Genomic DNA, 22,480 nt, shown 5'->3' with positions numbered 1-22,480 from the left:
TTTGTGAGATTAAGAGTCACTTATGGGGGCACCTGGGTGGCTCAGTGGGTTAAGGCCTCTGCCTTCGGCTCGGGTCATGATCCCAGGGTCCTGGGATCGAGCCCCACATCGGGCTCTCTGCTCAGCCGGGAGCCTGCTTCCCTCTCTCTCTCTGCCTGCCTCTCTGTCTGCTTGTGATCTCCATCTGTCAAATAAAAAAAATAAGAAGAAGAAGAAGGAGAGTCACTTATGGTTTGTCTCCCTCCCAATCCCATCTTGTTTCATTTATTCTTCTCCTACCCACTTAAGCCCCCATGTTGCATCACCACTTCCTTATATCAGGGAGATCATATGATAGTTGTCTTTTTCCGCTTGACTTATTTCGCTAAGCATGATACGCTCTAGTTCCATCCATGTTGTCACAAATGGCAAGATTTCATTTCTTTTGATGGCTGCATAGTATTCCATTGTGTATATTTACCACATCTTCTTGATCCATTCATCTGTTGATGGACATCTAGGTTCTTTCCATAGTTTGGCTATTGTGGACATTGCTGCTATAAACATTCGGGTGCATGTGCCCCTTTGGATCACTACGTTTGTATCTTTAGGGTAAATACCCAGTAGTGCAATTGCTGGGTCATAGGGCAGTTCTATTTTCAACATTTTGAGGAACCTCCATGCTGTTTTCCAGAGTGGTTGCACCAGCTTGCATTCCCACCAACAGTGTAGGAGGGTTCTTCTTTCTCTGTATCCTCGCCAGCATCTGTCATTTCCTGACTTGTTGATTTGAAGACCATAGAAGTTGTATGATAGTCTCCATGCAGAGCAGTAAAAGCAGTTACTTTGAGGTAGTATGGTACTGATTCCTGATAATTCTTGAAGGGAAAGAAGGGAGATATATCAGACAGGAGACAGAAACCACGCCAGTTATCTGAGCAGGGAAATTATAACTAATTGCTTCCTGGTAGAAAGTGGTAAACTACTACAGGTAGCAAGCAGGAGATAGTGGCTACCACCTAGTCTGAGGTGAGGTGAAAAGATGATGAAGGGACCAAGGACTTTCCTCCCAAGATTAGACTTCTTCCGAGAGGGAAGCATCTAGCCTGAGGGAGGTGGAGAAACTTGCCAGTGGGCCTGGGTGGAAGTGGCCTGGTAGTGCTTCGGGTCAGTGGGCACAGCAGTTTGGAGCTGGTCCTGATGTTGCTGGAGGGCTGGGGGGTGACCCTGCTGTGAAGCAGCCTTGCTGGAGGGCAAGCTAGACTGTAGGAGCAGTTGGCCATTTTCACCTGGAGGGAAGTGTCTCTGCCCTTGCAGGACCACTCTGTTGACCTCCAGTGACGAAGCTGAACATTTCCCACTAGCTGGCAAGGGAGATATTTACAGAGTCCAACTCAAGCATTACGAAGCAGTGGGGGCAGACAGTGGATTTTTAGCTGAGCTACTACAAATTGAAAACTGGCCCAGAAGCCCTCATTTATCATTCTAATTCTAAGAGATAACAGCCTCCTCAGTCAGAACTGTCAGATTGCTTAAGTTTCCTTTCTGCTTGGTCCTTTATAATGAGGTAATTTTGTCCTCTGTAAATACTTTTGAGTTACTGTAGTATTTATTATAAGTTCTATGAGACCAATAAAGAAATTGTTCTCTTTTGTTTCTTCATTTTGAGGAGGACCTTTATTTCCTTACGGATGTCTAGGCAATATAGTCTTGTAGTGTTGGAAGGAGTAGGTTTAAAACAGAGAATGAGACCTGAGCCATGCCTGTGGGTGGTCAGCACAACTAAGGCCATTTTGCATTTACAGATAAATAACGATGGTTGGTAACTCTTGCCCCCAAATTTGCATTTCAATGGCCTAGTAATGTCCCATCACTTACCTACAACTGTAGAGGATGTTAGTGATAAGGAATAATTAATGATTTGCTAACAAGATCAGATCTTTGATTATAATGTACAATAGATGTACAAATTCTATATTTAACTTTTATTTGCCTTTTAATTGCTATGGATTTCTGGGCTTGCTACTAGCTACTTTATCAGACTGAAGACATGGTTCCTATAATCTCTTATCCTCAGACCTAGTGGACATTGCAATGTATTTTCTCCAAAACAGAAAAGTCAGCCCAGTCCCGTTGTATGTTGTAAAATGTTGCAGTGCCATCCATTTTAGCTGCAGTTGTCTGTTCACTGGGACAGCATTCTGTGAGTTACAAAAAAATAAAAATGGCAAGCAGGGGATTTACTGATGTTTTCGGGTTGAGCGGCTTAAAGGGGGAACACTATAGGCAGATGGAGAATTCTTCAGACTTTTAAGCGCTAGAAAAGAATTTCGGACCAAGAGAAGGTAATGTATTAAGCTGAAGCTCATTTAAAATTCTGCTTTGTCTGACCAGCCGTCACATTACAGAACAGTCTGCTCAGAACGTCTCCAGTGTCGGTTCCGTGACTGAGCTTCCCGCGGCAGTTGGCTTGAGTGGAGCAGGCCACTCTGCTTCTGGGAAGAGAGGACTTCTGGGCGGGAGCACGAGTCCTAAAATATTGATGTGACCACTTCTCAAGTATAACAGTATTCTATGGTTCTATGCATTGTGTCATTCAGGCTGTTTTCATTGCCCAGAAATCATTGTGCTGAACCTATAGGTTGTCAGTCAAGTTAATTTGGGTAGCTGCAAAGTAGAATTTGCCTTTGTGGACATTTATATATAGGAGATATAGATAGATATCTATCTAGATATCTATCTGTATCTATATATATATATATATATATAGATAGATATAATGTGCTTTTTTGATGGATGTGAAAGCTTGAAAAGTTACTGCCTTTCACGTTTAATGCACCCTTAGATCATATATAGTCACCAAAGTGCACGCAAATGGAAGCCTCATTTGATTATTCTCTTTAAATGCATGTTGCTGGTGTAGCGATAGAGGATTGTGAGGTATCAAGTATTAGCTTATATCACTTGAAATTGCCATTCTTTGAAATTGACTTCTTTGAATCAAAGATGGTAAAATATTGACAGTTTCACATTGTTCAACGTAATAGTAAAGTATCAGCTCTGTGATGGTATTGGGGAGCTCCAAGTTATTAAAACAAATTGTATAAGAACCCAACTTAAAAACTGGATGAGAGAGGGCGCCTGGATGGCTCAGTGGGTTAAGCCTCTGCCTTCGGCTCGGGTCATGATCTCAGGGTCCTGGGATCGAGCCCCGCATCGGGCTCTCTGCTCAGCAAGGAGCCTGCTTCCCCTTCTCTCTCTGCCTGCCTCTCTGCCTACTTGTGATCTCTCTGTGTCAAGTAAATAAATAAAATCTTAAAAAAAAAAAACAAACCTGGTTGAGAGACAGACAATGTTAAGGAAAATCCAGCTAACAAGTAATTTATGACAGCCGTATACCATGGTGGCAGAAGTATGATCCTCATCACTGTATTGGAGAAAATATTTTGGTTAACAACTTTTTCAGTCTCTGAACAATGTGTCTTAGGTCTAGGATTATGTAAATTCCTCACACATAAGGTAATTCACATCAGCTTACATGGCTGCCTTCTCGATACCCCTACCAACAGATTTTTATTTCTGTACTCTGTGCTGCCTTTCTGACTTTTAAATATCAAGGTGATTTCCCTTTGATGGTATTGTATCTTAGTGCCTCGGGTGGCACTTGTGTTGTATAGTTAATGTTAGCCTTGCCTGAAAAGATGCTTTTGGAAAGTAACCTCCTCCACTTTTGAGGCTGTGCATTTTCTACTGGCCCACATTTATCTCCTGATATTTCCTAATGAGGAGAGTTGTTGGGGTCTTTTTAGTTCTATAGATAAAGTTGGCATTAGGTTGATATTTTTAATAGTCTTCATTCATGTGGTAAGATGTATTTTGAGAGTTGAGCTATGGCCAGTAGTAAAACAGTGACCAGTAGACATATTTGTTTTCCCCCCCTTTTTTTAAAAAGATTTTATTTATTTATATGAGAGCGAGAGCGCCCGCGCGCACATGGGGGAGAGAGAAAGAAGGAGCAGGGGAAGGGGCAGAGGGAGAGGGAGAGGGAGAAGCAGACTCCTCACCCAGTGGGGAGCTTGTGGTGTAGGCAGATCCCAGGACCCTGGGATCATAACTTGAGCCCAGCGGAGACAACTGAACCACCCAGGTGCCCTTGTTTTGCCATTTTTAATAGAAGTTGGCTTTTGGGTTCTTCTGTCCGCTTTAAGAAAAGCGCTACAGAAGGCCATAGACCCTACTGCCATCTCACTGGCGATAAGCAATCACATTTTCATATTATCCAGAAAGTAATTTATTTAAAATTTTTGATTGCGACCTAGTCTGATTCAATCTTACCATGGTTCACAGTATATTTAGATTACAGTGAGCCATCCAGAAAACTCCTTTGTAATGATTCACAGTTTTCCGTTTAATGCGATGCTTATAGTTAATGGGTTGATAAGTTTATAGAACTCTTTTATCTTGAATATGAAAATGCGAAGACTAATTTTTAATGCAGTGTTATGATTTAGAACCTCAGCTGTTAATGAAGCTATTAAATGGAAGTGTTTTGCCCTTAATTGCTTCCACACTTGGTAACAACATTAGCCTAACTTTTTTGGCAATTACGTGTTTTGCATGGTCTTTTGATTCCAAGATACTCAGATGATTTTACGTGGGACATTGTCGTATTTTCACAAAACACTGGAGATAGGCTGTTATTCCTGACTTCCACATGTGGAAACCAAGTTAAGTGTGTTACTGAGATATGCAGAGTCTTTTGCTCTCAATTATAATTACTAAGTGACTGTGGAAATTCATGTTTAAATGCATTATCATACTGAGGAAACATCATTTTCAAATATCCTTTCCTTTGGCCCTTTTCCCTCGAAATGGCGAGAATCTTTGTGGTGTGGTCATTTAAAAAATTCTTGTTTTATAGAACAGTGAGAAGATTGGAAGGAATGAAGCAGGTTGAAGTAAATATTAGGGCAGATATTCTGAGGGCAGAAAATTGGCATGATGCTATTTACACGTAGGGTAAGAGGGTATATAGATCTCACAGATACTGAAAGGTAAGTATGGCTTAGAGAGTATGTAGAAGGCAGAACTTTGATGAAAAGGCTGAAAGTTAAAATTAAGCCTAAAATCTTAAGAAATATCTAAAACAATTGAGAAACTCCTGCATTGTATTAGTTCCCTTTTTGATTATAGATAATTTTTAGGAGGTGGTATTAGGATTTCTGTTTTGTTTCTAACTACTTTTATTCTGATGGATTTAAAAATACAGATGTAGGGCGCCTGGGTGGCTCAGTGGGTTAAAGCCTCTGCCTTCAGCTCAGGTCATGATCTGGGATCATGTCCTGGGATCGAGCCCCACATCGGGCTCTCTGCTCAGCAGGGAGCCTGCTTCCTCCTCTCTCTCTCTGCCTGCCTCTCTGCCTGCTTGTGATCTCTGTCTGTCAAATAAATAAATAAAATCTTTAAAAAAATAAATAAATAGAAATACAGATGTTAGTGCCCTAAGAACTTAGAACTTAAGACATGCAATCTACTTTCTATTTCCTGGTAATGATTCTACTTGAGATTTTGTTTATATTTGTTGTAAAATCATAAAAGTGCTCACAGAAAACTAGTCTAATGTGGAAATACCTCTGTACACAATGACTCAGATTCCACAAGCAATTTCTGTATTTATTTATATAAGATACCATAAACAAAGTAAAAAAACAACACAAATAACAGCAGTGGTTTGGAACAGAGAAACATGTCATTTTTATCGAGAGTTCAGAATGATCCTGGGGTGGGGGGAATCACACAAACTTCAGTGTCACTTTTGAATGAAGCAAGAGAATTAACTTATAATTTTGAAAATTGGTAAATAAAGGGAAATAAATATTAATCCTATGTTTTCTGTATAAATGTAACTCAGAGTAATCAAATGGTTGATGAGAGAAAATGCTTCTTTAGAACAGTGTTCTAGCAAAATGCATGAAGAAAGGGTAATAGAATATCACCACTCTGCCACCCTCGTCAATTAATGAACTTAAAGCAGTCATCCTCGTGACCCCCCAAAAGAGACAGCCAGATGTTATTTACTTTTGAATGAAATACATAAGAACATAGTAAAAATAAAATAGTAAAAATAAAAATAGTAAAAATAGTAATAGTTAAGTAAGAAAGAGTAAAAATAAAAATAATAATAGTAAATAGCAAAAATAAGAATTAGTAAAAATAGTAAAATAAAAATTCAAACCTGAATCTGTTCTATCAGTTTATAGGACACACAGAGGTCAGAAGAATATAGGAATAAAGGAATAATCAGCAGGATCTGGATTTTAAAAAACTCTGTGGGACAAAAGAACTGATTTCTTCCCGAAAAGCAGGGGCTGGGGAGCAACCTATAGACTGAAATTTTTTTTTTGAGAGAGTGTATGTTCACATACTCGAGGAGATGGGTAGCAGCATGCAGGGCTCTGGCTCACAGCCCTGAGATCATAACCTGAGCCGAAATCAAGAGTCAGTCATAACCAGCTGAACCACCCAAGCACCCCTAGATTGAGATTTAAGAGACATAGTTGGATTATGATTGGAGAGACAAAGGAGGAAGGTGAGAGGGAAGAGAGAGTTAGGGCAACAGGAAGGAAACAAGATATGAAAGCTGACGACCTGGCTATTTGATTATAGGGAATAATTGATCATTTTGTTTAGCTGTGGTAATAATAATTGTGATTATATTTATTGTAAGTCCCAATCTTTTAGACATATGTACTGAAGAATTGTAGTTGAGGTGTACTACAAAGTAATTCAGGGTGCTGGGGAGGGTGGGTGAGGGTATAGGGCCAAACAGGATTAACCAGGAATTGAAAACTCTGGAAGCTGGATGCTGGCTACAGCAAGGCTTACTATACTCTTCTTGTATATGTTTGAAATTTTTCATACTAAACAAGATGTCTTAGAGTGGAACTGTTTGCCCCACAGAGGAGGGAACTCTGTGCCACCTGACTCTGCATTCTCACTCTGTAGGTCTCCATGAAGCCACAAAGTTGGGTTTTCATTAAGCTTGTCAGGTGATCTAAATACGAGGATTGGACATTTCTGGGCCAGACCATCTTTGAAATCTTATGTAATTCGGCGCTTTCTAAGTCTAGTATTTCTTGGAACAGACTTTGTAAGTCTGGTATTTCTTAGAATGAACAAGATGTGCTCCAGAAACTCAGGGACACAATAGTTGGGAGTGACCAGCAAAGCTTGGTAAATAAAAGAAAATTTAACCAAGACCCTTGAAAAGTGGTTAAAATGTGGATGGTGAAGTGTAAATCAAGTCCATTTATTCGTTCCACAAATATTTTAATTTTTGCTTCCTCGGTACCAGACAGTGTGCCCAGTGCTGAGATATGGTTGTGATTGATCCAGTATGATAACGATCATTTTGAACCTCACTTGTGGAGACCTTGTTATTACCATAGAGGGAATGCTGGGTTTTGAGCTGGGAGCTTTGGCCTCTGGAAGGCCATAGCACTTGCTCTTTAATGTAAAATAAGCCACACAACCTCTTGGAGACTCTGTTGGAATGAATGGAATGAGGTTGGACTATTCCAGCTCTTGACTCTTACAAAAGTATGATGGGCAAAGATATTTTGCTCTGTAGCTTTGGCTTTATGGAACATGTAGCCTGTGGGCCTGATATTTTTTTTACCCTATCAGTGCCCATGAAATTTGCTTGTCAGTGGGGTGAGTGAGGGTATTTTCTCTTTTTCCTGACTCTGTAATATAGTTCTGTGAACATATATTTAAACTAGCATAATTAGATTCTCTTCATAAACTGAAACAGGTCTGATCTTAAGCTCATTTACTGTCTTAGAACAGAATTGATCTTGCTTTCACATTTGATTCACCCTCTATAGGTTTTGAGAGGAAGAAAAATAGCATTGCTAACCCAGTTTAACTAGGTCAGAGTTAACAGGGAAAAGATTAGAAAACCAGTGTTAGAATATTTGTTTGCCTTTCTCTGTCTTCTCGTTATGTGTTAATATATGCAGATTATTCAGATAAACAATGTCGGTATTCCTTGAGGGGCTCTGTTGGTTAGGCTTTTTACTTCTCATGTATGTTAAAATGATTCAGTGCTTTCTCGGTCATCATGAAGCCAATTTATGATTTCTGGGATTACCAGGTGAGAAATAATATGGTGTATTTCATTTGCAGTATTAAACAAAGTCATTTTCAGATAACATCTTAAGTCTGGAATATGGCATAGCCTATTTTTAAATAACTACTGTATAAAGTATAATGAACGGAATAGAGGATTTCATGTCAGGTAAACCCTATTTGGCATTATTCATAGTATGATCTAGAATGAGGTATTTAAAGTTTCTGAGAAGCGGTTTTCCTCATCTTCAAAACTGAAACTAATATATTCCTCCCAGGACTATTTTGAGCATTAATTGAAACCCTAGAGGTAAAGCATTCAAAACAGTACATGCCACCCACCAGGCAGCAAATATAATTTTCATTTTTTACCACTTTCCTTCCGTTCATTCATTTATTTTATTGTTTTTTTCTGAGTGGTAAAATGCTTGATATTATATATATTTAAAAATTTTTTTTAAAGATTTTACTTATTTGAGGGGCGCCTGGGTGACTCAGTGGGTTAAAGCCTCTGCCTTCGGCTCAGGTCATGATCCCAGGGTCCTGGGATTGAGCCCTGCATCGGGCTCTCTGCTCGGCAGAGAGCCTGCTTCTTCCTCTCTCTCTCTGCCTGTCTCTCTGCCTACCTGTAATCTCTGCCTGTTAAATAAATAAGTAAGTAAATAAATAAATAAATAAATAAATAAATAAATAAAAAAAAGATTTTACTTATTTGAGAAAGAGAGCAGGGGAGTGAGTCAGGGGAGGGACAGAGGGAGAGGGAGAAAGAATCTCAAGCAGACTCCCCACTAAGCACAGAGCCCAGCGTCAGGCTCAATCTCATGAGCCCAAGATCATGACCTAAGCCAAAGTGGGACACTTCACCAACTGAGCTACCCAGGTGCCCCTTGATATTACATATTTTTAATAGGACTAGAGTCACACTAGTTTCCCCTTTTTTCAAAAGTCAATTTTTGAAGTCTTAGGATAATATACAAATAAATGTCTGTGATTTAGGAAAATAATTAACAGTTTTTGTGTAGTTGTGTTCAGGAAGCTGAAGAAGAATTTATTAAGAGCCCACCCCGTTTTAGGCTTGATGCATGTTCTGTCATTTAATATTACTGTCAACTCAAGAAAGAAGTATTTTCTCCATCTCATTTTATCTCAGATGAGGCAACTAATACCCAGTTCATATTGACTGAGATCTAACTTAGCAAATTGTGGGTGTAGGATTAGAATTTAGATCATACTTCAAAACTTTATACCGTGCTCCATGGATTTTCAGTCATGGGATGGTATAGGGGACCGGGTGGGGTGGGGACTATGGTCTTCTGACTGCAAGTGGGAAGGGCAGGGTGTGAAGTGGGTTAACACATCAAATTATGTTTATGGCACTCTGCTTCCCTCCGATTTCGTTACCCTCATTCCGTCACATTAAGAAATGGTTTGGTAATATGTCACATTCTGCAAGTATGTTAGGATAGAATAAAGATTGAACGCTATTGTTCTGTGATACACTGCTTAGATATGAAATTATATGAATAATTACAGCTATGGATTTATTGTATGGGTGTAGTCTTAAAAATATTTTGACAACCTTATTTTTCTTTATTGTTCCTAGACAACTTTGAAGTATTTGTGCATTTTTATATGTTCTCTGTCTAATAGAAGAAGTAAATACTGTCATGTATTTTTTACAGGTTACACTTAGCTGTCAGGGACAATAAAACAACAAAAAATAGTATTTCTTATTTTAGTTTGCAGCATTACTTCTTGATTCTTCTTTCATTGAAAATGAAGACTGGTCTATAGTGCTTTTCAGTCTAAATTTAATTATGTAAAAGAATTAATTAAGGAAAATTAAGCCATATACAGCTGTTTTTGCAAATTCAGTAGAAAGCTGTATTGAGGGGGAAAAATGTTAAAACCATACACTGCCCAGTAAGGTATGAGGGAGCTAATTGCTTCCTGTCCCTTTCGAAATTACTCAGCCCGAGAAAAGAGAGCACATATTGATTTACTGTATAGTAAATGTCCCACATCTCTCCTCCTCTAACACCCAGACACAGACTGCACATACATGCACAGAGTAGTGGCAAGGAACTGCCTATCTGACCACTCCACCATCAAACTTACGTAATAACAGAATTAGGATGGAACATTTTCTTCCTCTGTAAAAGCAAATAGCATAAAATTATTAAAGTATGCAAAATGAGTGGCAGTGTAGTATTTATCTTGAATGTGTATGTTTGCTTTTAAGCTCAAAGACAAGTTTCGAAGAGGCAAAAAATATGTATTTCCTGATAATATGATTTCAATTTAACCGATTTCAATGCATATATGAGTATCAATTAATACACGTATAGGCATACATAATATTAGAAGCAGTGTCGAAATTTAGTCCACTTGACAATTTTTTTGGAATTTATTATGCAAGTTCACATTGTACTCTCCAGTGATCTTTTGCTTTATTTCAGTCATGATCCAGTAATTGAGAGAGTAGACATTTTATTTATACATGTTCTGGGTTTTAATTCCTGTGGAGGTTCTCTCTTCCTATTTGTGATATTTCTATAAGAATCTAATTTCTTTTTCAGCATGGACTTTGAAATGTTAGTGTTGTTTCAAAGCCCCATCAGTAAAATTAGTGAGAAGTTTAAAAAAAATAAAAAGAAAAAGAAAGATCTTACAGAGCAAACTGCTCTGAAGGAAAATTTGTAATTATTCATGTAAACATAGGTATTTTAGAGGTATAATGGCACGTGGGTTTTTTTGGTCTTAAATGAATGTAAATTATTAGCTATGATTTTTAATTGTGATCTTGGTTGCTTTTATAGCTTAGGAGTTCATCATACTATAGTATCTTGTGCTTTATCTTGAAAGGGTCAGGGCATCCTTATTTGCAGATTGGAGAGTATTTTGTGATTAAAGTGACTTCCTTCGTCTCATTGAATGTTACTTAATATATTGCTAAGTATTTTTTTGTTTAAAAAAAATATATATATATACCCACAAATATTTCTTTGGAAATATATTTGCCTTCTCTGTTGGACATGAATGTCTGTTCCTCAAAGAGCACGGAGCTTTGTTGATGGCGGTCTTGTAAGCCTACCAGCGCCCCTTTCATCCCAGAATTTGGCTGCGGGTCTAGCTGCGCCAGCCCGGCTGCTGTTTACCAGCGAGTTCCATTAACATAGCCACCACTCCTGGGCTGGATAATGGACTCAAAGGTTAAGAGCAGAGGATCTCAACAGCTCCAATCAGCAGGGCTTTTCCAGGGCTAATTACCTCTTTACTGCGCTGACTCTAATGTGACATGTTTATTGCCTTAACTAACAACTCATTAGCTTAGTTGATGTTTTTGTCAATATTAATTCGTTCATTTAAGCCAAGTCAAAGCTTAAACAAAGATGTCCAGACTGAGAAACGGGTAGCAGAGTGACTTTTGTTTGCTCATCTTTTTTTTTCCTCCCTTGCTCAACTTCAATAAAATAAATGTGTAGAAAGGAAACATTTAGAATGCTCGCACTGAGAATGTTAGCATTTGTTTATTTGCTCGCATGTAAAGCAATTCTGAATTTATTTCTCCTAGGGTTACTCTGGTCTTCATCTCACAGCTGACTTAATATTTAGTGTCTGCTAAGGGCAGCTAGCTGTTTCTCATCTATGATGATCTATCTGTGAAGGGTTAACATTCAGCAGCTCTTTGTTCCAGGTGAATGTTTTACTGTGTTTATTAGAAGAGAGATCAACTAATTGTGCATACTATTTTCATCTTCACTAGACTACTTATAAAATTACATTGAGAGTATGCTCTTTATGAAATTATCATGAAGTATTTCAGTTTTCCCATACTTTTCGTTAACAGTGGTATTTTGGGGGGCACCTGTGTGTCTCAGTGGGTTAAGGCCTCTGCCTTCGGCTCAGGTCATGGTCCCAGGATCCTGGGATCGAGCCCTGCATCGGGCTCTCTGCTCAGCAGGGAGCCTGCTTCCCTCCCTTTCTCTGTCTGCCTCTCTGCCTGCCTGTGATATGTCTATCAAACAAATGAAAAAAAAAAAAAAAACAATGGTATTTTGGGGGAAAGGTCAATGTTTTTTATTTCATGCATTTTTTATTTTTATTTCAGATTTTATTTTTTGGACAGAGAGAGAGTATAAGCAGGGAGGGGGAGGGTAGGCAGAGGGAGAGGGAGAAGCAGACTCCCCGCTGAGCAGGGAGCCTGGTGCGGGGCTCCGTCCCAGGACTCTGGGATCATGACCTGAGCCAAAGGGAGAAGCTTAACTGACTAAGCCACCCAGGCACTGCCCCTCTTTTTTAAGATTTTATTTATTTAGTTTTCATGTAATTTTTAATAATTAAATTCTAAAGCCCCTTGAGTATTACAAATGGGCAAAAGAACGGAGCATGAGGCTTTGATCAATCAGTAAGTCAGTAATTTTGGAAAGGTACATCAGCATCTTCAGAATCCTATGATCCATCTGGCAAGCCCCTCTCACAGGATGTTTAATGGTGTATAGATGACCAGGAAAAACTTGTGATGCATTCCTGATCGGACATGAATGAAGCTGCCATGTTGGGGGGCTTCATCTCTGGAAAGACCAGTCTCTGCTTTGAAGGCCAGAGACTCACTGTGATTGGTTGGTTCATGGAGGTGATGAGATTTGGAGAAGGCTGTAGAAGATATGTGTGGAACACACTGAGAAATAGATGTCACATTAAGCAGACACTCCTATCTGTTTCATCCATCGTACGTGTCTGGAGAAGGTAATGTGAACACCGCATAACTATCAGAGTTATTAAGAAATCACTGATGTAGGAAAATACACATAGTCTAGCCTGCATAATTGTATACATTCTGTACCACATACTCATGCAGCTTACCTTCCCCCCTTTCTCAGTCACCGTCTTTTTCCTGAACCTGCTTCATTCAGGCTTTTCTGACTTTCAATCTACTGAAACCTTTTCTGCAAGATAACCAGTGACTTCCATGTTCCCAAAGCCACTAAGCAAATCTCAGCTCTCGTCTCTCCTCTTGTCTGTCTCTTGGTAGCACGTAATTCAGCTATGTGAAACCTGCACCTCTTCTGGGTTTCTCTGACATTGTCCTTTCCCATTTCTCCTGCTTCATTTGCCACTTGTACTCAGTCTTGGTGTTCCCCCTCTTTCCTTTGTACCTATCCTCATTCCCCAGGCATTACCTCCAGTTCCGTGGCTTCAGCGCGTGTGTATTGTGTGATTTCTAACTTCTCAGTTCCAGCCCTGGTTTCTACACCAGTCTCCACACTCATATATCCAGTGGTTTATCTGAAAATCTACCTTCACATGTCTGACACGTATCTCAAACTGGAAGTGCCTAAAATGAAAATTTGGATTATTGTTCCAACTTCAAAAACAAATTAAAACAACAACAACAACAACACCTTCTCTCCTGTTGTTTTTCATTTAGTGAGTGTCACCACCATTCACATAGCTCTTCATGCCCAAATGCCTAGAATCCATTTTGCTTCTCTTTCCATCCTGTGTTTACATCCAGTCCCTCAGTGAATCCTGTGTCTGCTCTATCTTCTAATTTTTTTTTTTTAATCCAGAGTTTACACAGTATGAGAACTGTGTCACTACTGTTTTAGTCCATACCATCATTATCTCTTGCTTGAACCATTTTAAGAACCTCACAGTTGGCCTCCCTGATGTGACTCACTCCCCCCAACTGCCTCAGTCTGTTCTGTACGTAGCGCCCCGATCCTTTCTGGTTGTCAGCGGGTCATGTCGCTCTCCTCCACATAACTTCCATGAGTTTCTCATAACACTTACAGCCCCACAGGGAGAAGACCTTGTGTGATCCATCCCAAGATTGACTCTCTGATATCATGTCCTTTTCCTTCGTCCGTCTTCACTGCCATCTACCCACTCTGGACGTCCTGCTGGCCATTAGAGATCCCTGCCTACCACAGGGCCTTTGTGCCATCCCCTCCGCCTAGAATGCTTCTCCCACACATGCTGACATGCCTCTCTTTCATTTTCACTCAGGCCTTTGTTCAGATGTCACCTTCTGCAGAGTCCTTTTCTCACTTTCTAGGCTCTTACCTTGCTTTATTTTTCTTCGCAGGACTTCATACTCCTTGACGTATCTATTTGTTCTTTTGGTCCTTCTGGCCCAACTGGAATGTAAGCTCCGTGAGAGCACAGATCTTGTTGACCCATGCTTAATAACAGTGCCTGGAACACAGCAAGCACTAGTGAATACTGCATGAATAGAGGCTCACTCAGCTAGTAGGCGCTAGAGCTAGAACTTAAACCCTGGTGTGTTTTTGCCTGTCACCATCCACCATCCACTCATTCGCGCTGTTTAGCCATCTGCACCTTTTGAGAATAAGGCATAGAAGTATTTATTGCTGACTCTCAGATTGTCCAAAAATCAGCAGTCTTTACATTCCTAAGGCAGAAAAAGACTATCTGCAATAAATCGTATCATTTTGTTCATAGGAAGGTCAGACTCCCTAATCTTAGTTTGCCATCCAAAATATATCAAATACTAAAAGCCAAACTGATTTTAAATTTCATGGTATGACACAATTTGAAATTCAGCAGAATTAAAAAAAATGTACTTTGAATCAAAGAGCATTGGGATTTTAGAGTCTTCTGATTATAGGACAAGAAATAGCAAATTACATTGAAATAGGACTGTTTTGATAAAATGGATAGTAGATTAATGAGTTTTTAAATACTTTTGTTAAATTGGTTTCCTAATTTAACAGTTACTTCATGCTTTTTATCAAAAAATGACTTGGTTTTGTGCAAACAGGTTAACAGTTTTTAATAACTGCATTAATACAAGGTATTTATTATAGAAGTGTTTGTTAATTAGTCCATATCCATGAATAATGCACACTAGATTGGAATTATTTTTAATTAAATCAAGTTACTGTATAAAGCAAAGGAACAGAATTCCAGATGGCACTCTGCCATCCTTGTTCTTTGATGGACATGAACAAGTGGGAAAGGCTTCCTTCACTTGGTTACACTTTGAAATAAGTGGCCAATCATTATTAATTCATTTTGCACTCATTGTAATGGCATAAATCATCATAAATTCATTTGGTTTAAAGTGCATATAATGTGTTCTCCCATAGGAGTTTCCTCGTAATTGAACTATTAATTAACGCATTTTTTTTAATATGACCTTTCCCCCCCTCCTCTGCTATTCAGAGCCAAGGGTGATTCGTGGCCATTTCTTCATTCATGGTATTTTTTAAGTGAGGGGAACAAGTTTCTTCTAACTAGGCCCATTGACTAGCCTGACTGGCCTAGGAGGGACCAGAGCTCAAGAAAATGGTTTGTATATTACCTACCAGTGGGACAGCCACAACAATAATGAAGGCTCTCTAAGGACTCTTTGAAAAATTCTCTGAAATACTATGACTTTGTAATAATTCCAGTAAGCAAATTTCATTCTTCTTTGATAAAAATGGCATGACTCCAGCTTCTCTTTTAATTTCTAGTTCTTTAAACTCCTCCCTGTGGCTACTGGTTTTCCAAAAGCATTGGCTGCCCTAAAATCCAGGTTCCCTTGTCTGCAGCAAGGAAGCGCTCCTAACAGAGGTGCCCCGCCCCCTTCTCATGCTCAGTGCTCCACACCGCCTTCCTCGGTCCGTTCAGTTAGCCAGTGCTGTTTCCTTCTTCATTCAGGGTGTGCTGCTTGCTAGAGGGCTGGTAATAGTTCGTTCTAGAATCTGCCTATGAGGTAACCACAGGACTCCTATAAAGGTCTTCACATGTCGAGGAAGTATGGGTAGAGGGGGTAGTTAGATTTCCCCCAAAGGAAATAAAAATTACAAATGGAGAACTGGGACAAAAATATCAATTTTACAACTTTTTAAGTGATCCTTTCCTATTTAATGCTATTTCAGCACAAATAGAAACGATGTAAGGAAACACTACTACGCGATTCTCATGTTCATGTCATGAACATGTTGTGTTAGTAGGATCTGTGTATGAAAATCAAGGTTTCGGTTAGTATTAAAAGTGTTGTATTGGTGTACATAATTGGCAGTTGCCCCTGTGTGTGTGTGTGTGTGAATAAGTGAATAAAAGCAGTGAACGCAAGACACCACTACTGTCAGGTTTAGTCTCCACCCATGTTAGAAATGCAAGAGGAGGAAAAACTAAGATAAGTGTTATTTATTATCATATGGTGCTTAAAACAACACCCAGTGCATATAGAAATATAGAACTATAGTTTTTATAGTTAATGTGTTTTCATAAAGTAAGCATTCCATAAATGTAAGGTGCATTAAGAAAGGGAATCTACACTTTATGATAAGGATGAAGAAATGCCCCAGAAGACAAATTCATTATTACCTAAGTAATAGCGCACACGTACACACGTGTGTGTGTGTGTGTGTGTGTGTGTGTGTGTGTGTGTGTTGGCTTGTTTAGTCTTTTGAAAGAGCTAGTCGTCATTACCAACCAAATAGTACAAAAATGTTTTGAATTGGTGTTTTCTCACTGGTCAGTTCATGATGGAGCAGTATTTATCTTGCCAAAGCAACAAGGTAGTCATGGTAGAACTGTCAGCTCTTTAATCACTGCTCTCCTAGCTTTATTTTCCTATCTCTCTCTCCGTGCTTTTCTCATTTTTAGTATTTTGCTGTTACAGCAAAGCGTAAATAATTGTCTTGCAGCTTTGCTCTTATGTAGCACTTTAAAAAAAAAACAGAATAAAGGTGGAGCACTTTTCAAAAAAACGCTTGAGCTAAAAAGCTTGGAATAAAATAGCACTAAAATATGAGCAGTTGTTTTTACTCTTGACTGTGTGACAACAGAATTCAAACAGCCAGAGGTTCTAAGTAAATTGTGACTTATCCAGTGCTGGATTTTAGTGCTTTCTGCTTTTCAAAGCGTTTTGTTTTATTTTGACTTGTCTTCCACTGTTCTGAGCATGTCTGCAGTTTCGGTAGTGTATTACTTCTGGCTGGACATACGTGGTGATGTGGTGGTGGTGTGTTATCTGCTAGATTCCCACTATGAAGCTGCCAGAGTATTGATTACTTACCTATCTCGTGGGTGACAAAGACTAGTAATTTGATAAATGGACCTTTAATATGGTCCCAGAATTACTTGAATAACGCTGAATCCTATCCTGTAACAAAGTGAATTAGGAGCTTCTTGGCATTCTCAGGTAAGAGCCAGGGACCCGTAGTAGAAATCTTAGTTGTGAGACTCCATGGTGGGAGAAGGTGCACTCTGTTCCCTCTGTATTATTCTGTATTACTTTGTGTACCCCCTGTATTACCATTTATTATAAATGGTAATGGTTTCCAAACTTCAGATATTATGGGCGAGTAAAATTTCAAAAAGTAAAATCCAAGAGTATGGAAAAGTGTTTTACTTTTTTTTTTTTTTTTTGCTCACAACAGACATTTAACAAATAGCACTATCCTCGTCAATATTTTTTAAAAGATTTATTTATTTATTTTAGAGGAAGAGAAAGCACACACATGTGCGGGCGGGAGGGATAGGGGCAGAGACAGAGAGAGAGAGAAAGAGAGAATCTCAAGCAAACTCCCCACTGAGAGCAGAGCCTGACATGGGGCTGGATTTCCCAACTCTGAGATCTTGATCTGAGCTGAAATCAAGAGTTGGAGGTTTAACAGACTGAGCCACCCAAGCAACCCTTTAAATTGAATAAATTTAGCTTTATGAAAAAGACTTCCTGCATTGTTTTTATTTTTTTGCATTGTTTATATTTTTGCCATTTCACCACAGAGCCATGGAAACATCCCACAGGCCAGCATAGGTTTGTAGTAGACTTGGAAATTTGTGATCTGTGTATAATTTTGTTGACTGTGCTGGGCACACACAGGGTAAAGTAATTCTTAGTATTTGCCAAAGCAACAATTATTAAGTGATAACTGAATACAAAGCATGATGCTAAACCTTATGCCAAACAGAAGTATTTTCAAAAAATTTCATATGCCCTAGGGAACTTACTCACTTAGCAGATGTGAAAAGTAATAAAAATAAATAAAATTAGCTTTAAAAAATGAAATAAATGCCAGATGATTGTTATTTGAGAAATGTTTGGATATCGATTGCTATATTAAAAAAGGATTTCATTCTAAGGTAGGCAGGGAAGATACGGAGAACAGTCTAGATGCTCAGTAGGCCATTTTGTGACCACAATGCAACTAAGTTAGAGCCAAGACAGCTGCTCTTACTGTGGATCTTACTATGGTTGTATTTAGCTGTTGAACAGTGATGGCAGCCTTCTCATTGTGTGAGAAAAGATGAAGGATATATTTTATTTGATCTTCTGTTTGCAGGAGACACTAGTAACTGCAGTTGAAATCAGGCCTTCATTGAGGAGAAGGAGATTGATCATAAAGGGTATAGTTTTGAATCCATAGCTGGGTAGAGCATCAGGAATAAAAGCATGGTCATAAAGATGCAAATTGTGTTCAGACCTGTACACTGGCCCATTGGGCATGTCCACTTGCCTTCTACAGTTGTCAGTTATCTCATATGAAGCACGGGAATGGATGCTGTTTTTCTCAGGTCCTTTCAATATGAAAATTCTGTGATTCTAATCAATCTGTTTGTCTGGGAATGAGTAGATCAGAATGAAAAGGCAGTAGCTTTACCCCTTTATAATTACAAGACAACCCAAATATTGATCTTCCTAAAATGAAAATCTAATCAAACCTCTCCTTTGCTTAAAACTTGCAGTGGTTCCCCATTGTCACCAGAATTAACAAACTTCCATCATGGCAAATGAGGCTCTTTGTGATTGGGCTCTGATACCCTGTCCTGCTTCATGTGTCACTGTTCTGTTTCACCCACCTGTCCTCTTTTCCCCATTGCCCAATACCTCAACCTTTTCCTTTTTCCCCAACAGAATTTCCAGCTCTACTGAACTATGTATAACCCCTTGATATGGCCACTTTCTCATTTCCTGGGCTTTAGACATGCTTCTCTCTGTCTGGAATGCATTCTTTCCACAGTCTTCTCCTTTGAGTAGTTAATTCGTACTCAGTCTTCAGGTTTGGGTATAGAAGTCACCTTTCCCTGGACTCCTTCTCATAATTCTAGGACAGGGTTAAGTGCCCCTATTAAGTTCTTTCTGTACACCTTGTGCTTTTAAATATTCTAACACTATTCATAATGTATTCAAATTACCTGTTTGCTCAACTGTCTCCTGAACTCGAATGCATTTCCATGAGGGAAAGAACTTAGTCTTCTTTCCTTTTGTTTCTCCAGCATTTAGTATTGTAGAACAATACTGTAAATAGTTAATTGCATGAATCTTTGGATGGATAGGTTGGGACCAAATTGCGGAAATCCTTGAATGAATGTCAGTCCGGTTGAACTTTTAAATACTGCCATTAAAGAGCCTTTTATGAAGGAATCAGTCATGATGGCCAATAATAACATCTTTCTCTGTCTTGCTTATTCAGTGAGGCACTGTGGAATTGTGGGGCATTTACATAAAATAAATACATATTTTTATACAAAATTAGATTTCATCTTATACAGATTAAAATACAACTTTTATTGGGTACCATAGGTTTAAGGAAAATTCTGAGAGATAAAGTTCATAAAATTGTCATGAGACTTTTCCTGTCAAAAGGGAGGATACGATGGGTATGTGAATTTTAGGGTTTTTTTATTACCTTGGTCCATGTTGCAGAGCAGCTATCTCTTATGGAAACATAAGTCAGATAAACCCCAAAGTAGAGAATATAGTTAAAGTTGAAAAGGAATTTTAAATTTACCTCTCCCTTTGGATTATCATAATAACCATTTCTTCAAGGCTCAGTCTTTAATATCATCTGCAAGAGTCTGTGATTAGGAAGTTTGAAGCCTTAGGTATCCAGAGTATTCCTTCAGGACATCAGGGTCGTTATTCCTGGTAGCGTTAAAGTTATAAGCATCTTATTAATCAGCCACGCTAGAAATCAAAATGTTCAACTCGAGAACCCTCTTCTTGCTTGGGATAAGTTGTCAGAGAGGGATGTGGAATTTAACATTCTTCTTTCTTTATAATTCCAAGACTGACCAGTGAAAAATAACCCAGACTCTAGTTTAGTAGGTTTAAAATGTGTGTGTTAAATAGGCCATTTTTCTCTCTGCTTCTCCTGCTGCCCCATACATGGCCTGCCAGAACTGTGGGGATCTTTGCTTTGTGTTACCCAGAGACTGTGATCTCGACTGAAGAAGGAGCGATGCTGTAGAAGAATTTTACTTATGAGATCATTGAATGAAACAGAAAGTGATTTAGGAGAGGGGATGTCAGAGCTGTAGGGAACCTGCACTTCCTGCTGGGCTGGGCCTCATGTGAGGGTAGATCACACTTGGCAGGAGAGAGGCAGGTACCCTGCTGGACCATTGCAAGGCCAGCGGTCTTTTGAAGTATGCTTACTCATTCTTCTTTTCTTTCATTTCGTCGGAAGGTAAGTGATCACATCCCCTCTGCTGTCCTTCCTACTTTGTCGAAAAATGATGAAAAACATCAAGAAACCAGCCACTTAACGGTTTACTTTTGCTCTCCGGATAAAATTGTCAGAGTGGGTAAGGGAGCTGCCTGCAGAGTTCCCGCACAGGGGCTGTGAGAAATCAGCAAGGTCCCTAGGATCGCAGAATAATCCTGCCTGTACTGAATGCAGAAATAGTGGAGTGCAGTTCAGCAGAGTGAGGACTGAAACGCGGTAGAACGTTGTACTGAACGGCAGCCTTCCTGCCCCTTCACAACCCTGCTTCCCAGGGACACACCTTCAGGGAGCCCTGTCCCCTGGGTCACACCCATTGCTGCTTGAGCTCCAGGGTGTCTGCAGAGAGCGGCAAGGGGGCTCTCTCCATGGCTCTTAAAACTTTCTCAAAGGAAAGAATAACAGAAACGTGGTGGGTTTCTTGACATGCTGAAACCTCATTCCTCCAAACTGGAGCAGGGAGCAGTGTTAGAAATGGACATGCAGGGGTGCCGGGGTGGCTCAGTGGGTTAGGCCTCTCCCTTCGGCTCACGTCATGATCTCAGGGTCCTGGGATTGAGTACCATATCAGGCTCTCTACTCAGCAGGGAGCCTGCTTCTCTCTCTCTCTCTCTCTCTCTCTCTCTACCTACTTGTGATCTCTCTCTGTCAAATAAATAAATAAAATCTTTAAAAAAAAACCATGCAGTCACCATGGAGATGGTTCCATAGTAGGTCCGTAATGTGTGCAGAGCACTGTGCTCAGTGGTGTGGGAGATGGAAATTGGCATGAAACATAGTTCCTACCGCCACGAGTGACGGGAAATGCCCAGAAAGGCTTATAATTTAAAATGCCATGCCATGGGGCGCCTGGGTGGCTCAGTGGGTTAAAGCCTCTGCCTTCGGCTCAGGTCATGATGCCAGGGTCCTGGAATCGAGCCCCGCATCGGGCTCTCTGCTCAGCGGGGAGCCTGCTTCCTCTCTCTCTCTCTCTGCCTGCTTCTCTGCCTACTTGTGATCTCTGTCTGTCAAATAAATAAATAAAATCTTTAAAAATAAAATAAAATAAAATGCCGTGCCATAAGGAATGCGCACATGCCGGGAAATAGAGAACAATAGGTCACCTGTTTAGAAGGAGTTTCTATTTTTATGATCCACAAAACTTGCTTTTCATATGACATTTACAGGGCTAAGTAGGAGAGTAAAATTTTCAAATGCATATATGAATGAAGTCTTGAATTCCAAGCTGTTTCCTCCAGGAGGCTTTCCTTGTATACGTACCTTCTCAGTTTACAACAGGAGATGTTGACCTAAGAACCGTGGCCTCCTTGAAATTTTTTTGCAGAATTTGATGGATATGTATATGTATTGTATGTAGTTTCCTGGAGAAAAGACTGATGGATTTCAATGGATTCTTCAAGGGTTTTGTGGCAGAAGGTATTCTGAACCACGAACAAAGTGCATTCACAGACTCTTATCTGGTCTCTCATTGAACAGTTGGCTAGGACATAAAAATGAGTAAATGCTTTTATCTGTTGAGTGCATTAAATTAAAGTTGATATGCCACGTTCTTAATTTTGAAAACCGACAAGTTCAAGGCGCTATTCGTCATGAGCCCCGACTGCCACTTGGGGAGCCCTCTCAGCCCCTGGGCCCGTGGCAGGACACTTGGCATGCCTCCGTTCGCTCGGCACTCGTGCTTTGTGCGCGAGATGACTGCTGTTTTCCCCGCTTTAAGACAGGGAAACTGCAGCTCTGGAGTGCCTTCTTCAGCCGGCCCCCTGATAAGTTAGGAAACTGTGGTTACTTCCCTGTCTTAGATCTGAAACCCATGTGCCCCTTAACCAGTCTGCTGTACTGTTCTGTGATTTGTAAACGGTTTTGTTTTTTCCCCTCGAGAAACAAACAGCCTCTTCTCAATT

At 39.7% G+C, this 22,480-nt stretch overlaps 1 protein-coding gene across 4 annotated transcripts in view; it reads left to right on the top strand.

Moving 5' to 3' along the window:
* WDR7 (WD repeat domain 7) overlaps positions 1 to 22,480 on the top strand; it is a 363,555-nt gene that overhangs the window by 229,576 nt on the left and 111,499 nt on the right. The window lies entirely within an intron of this gene.

This window comes from Mustela erminea, chromosome 13 (assembly GCF_009829155.1).
Source record: "Mustela erminea isolate mMusErm1 chromosome 13, mMusErm1.Pri, whole genome shotgun sequence".
NCBI lineage: Eukaryota > Metazoa > Chordata > Mammalia > Carnivora > Mustelidae > Mustela > Mustela erminea.
This window is presented reverse-complemented; position numbering and strand designations above follow the sequence as displayed.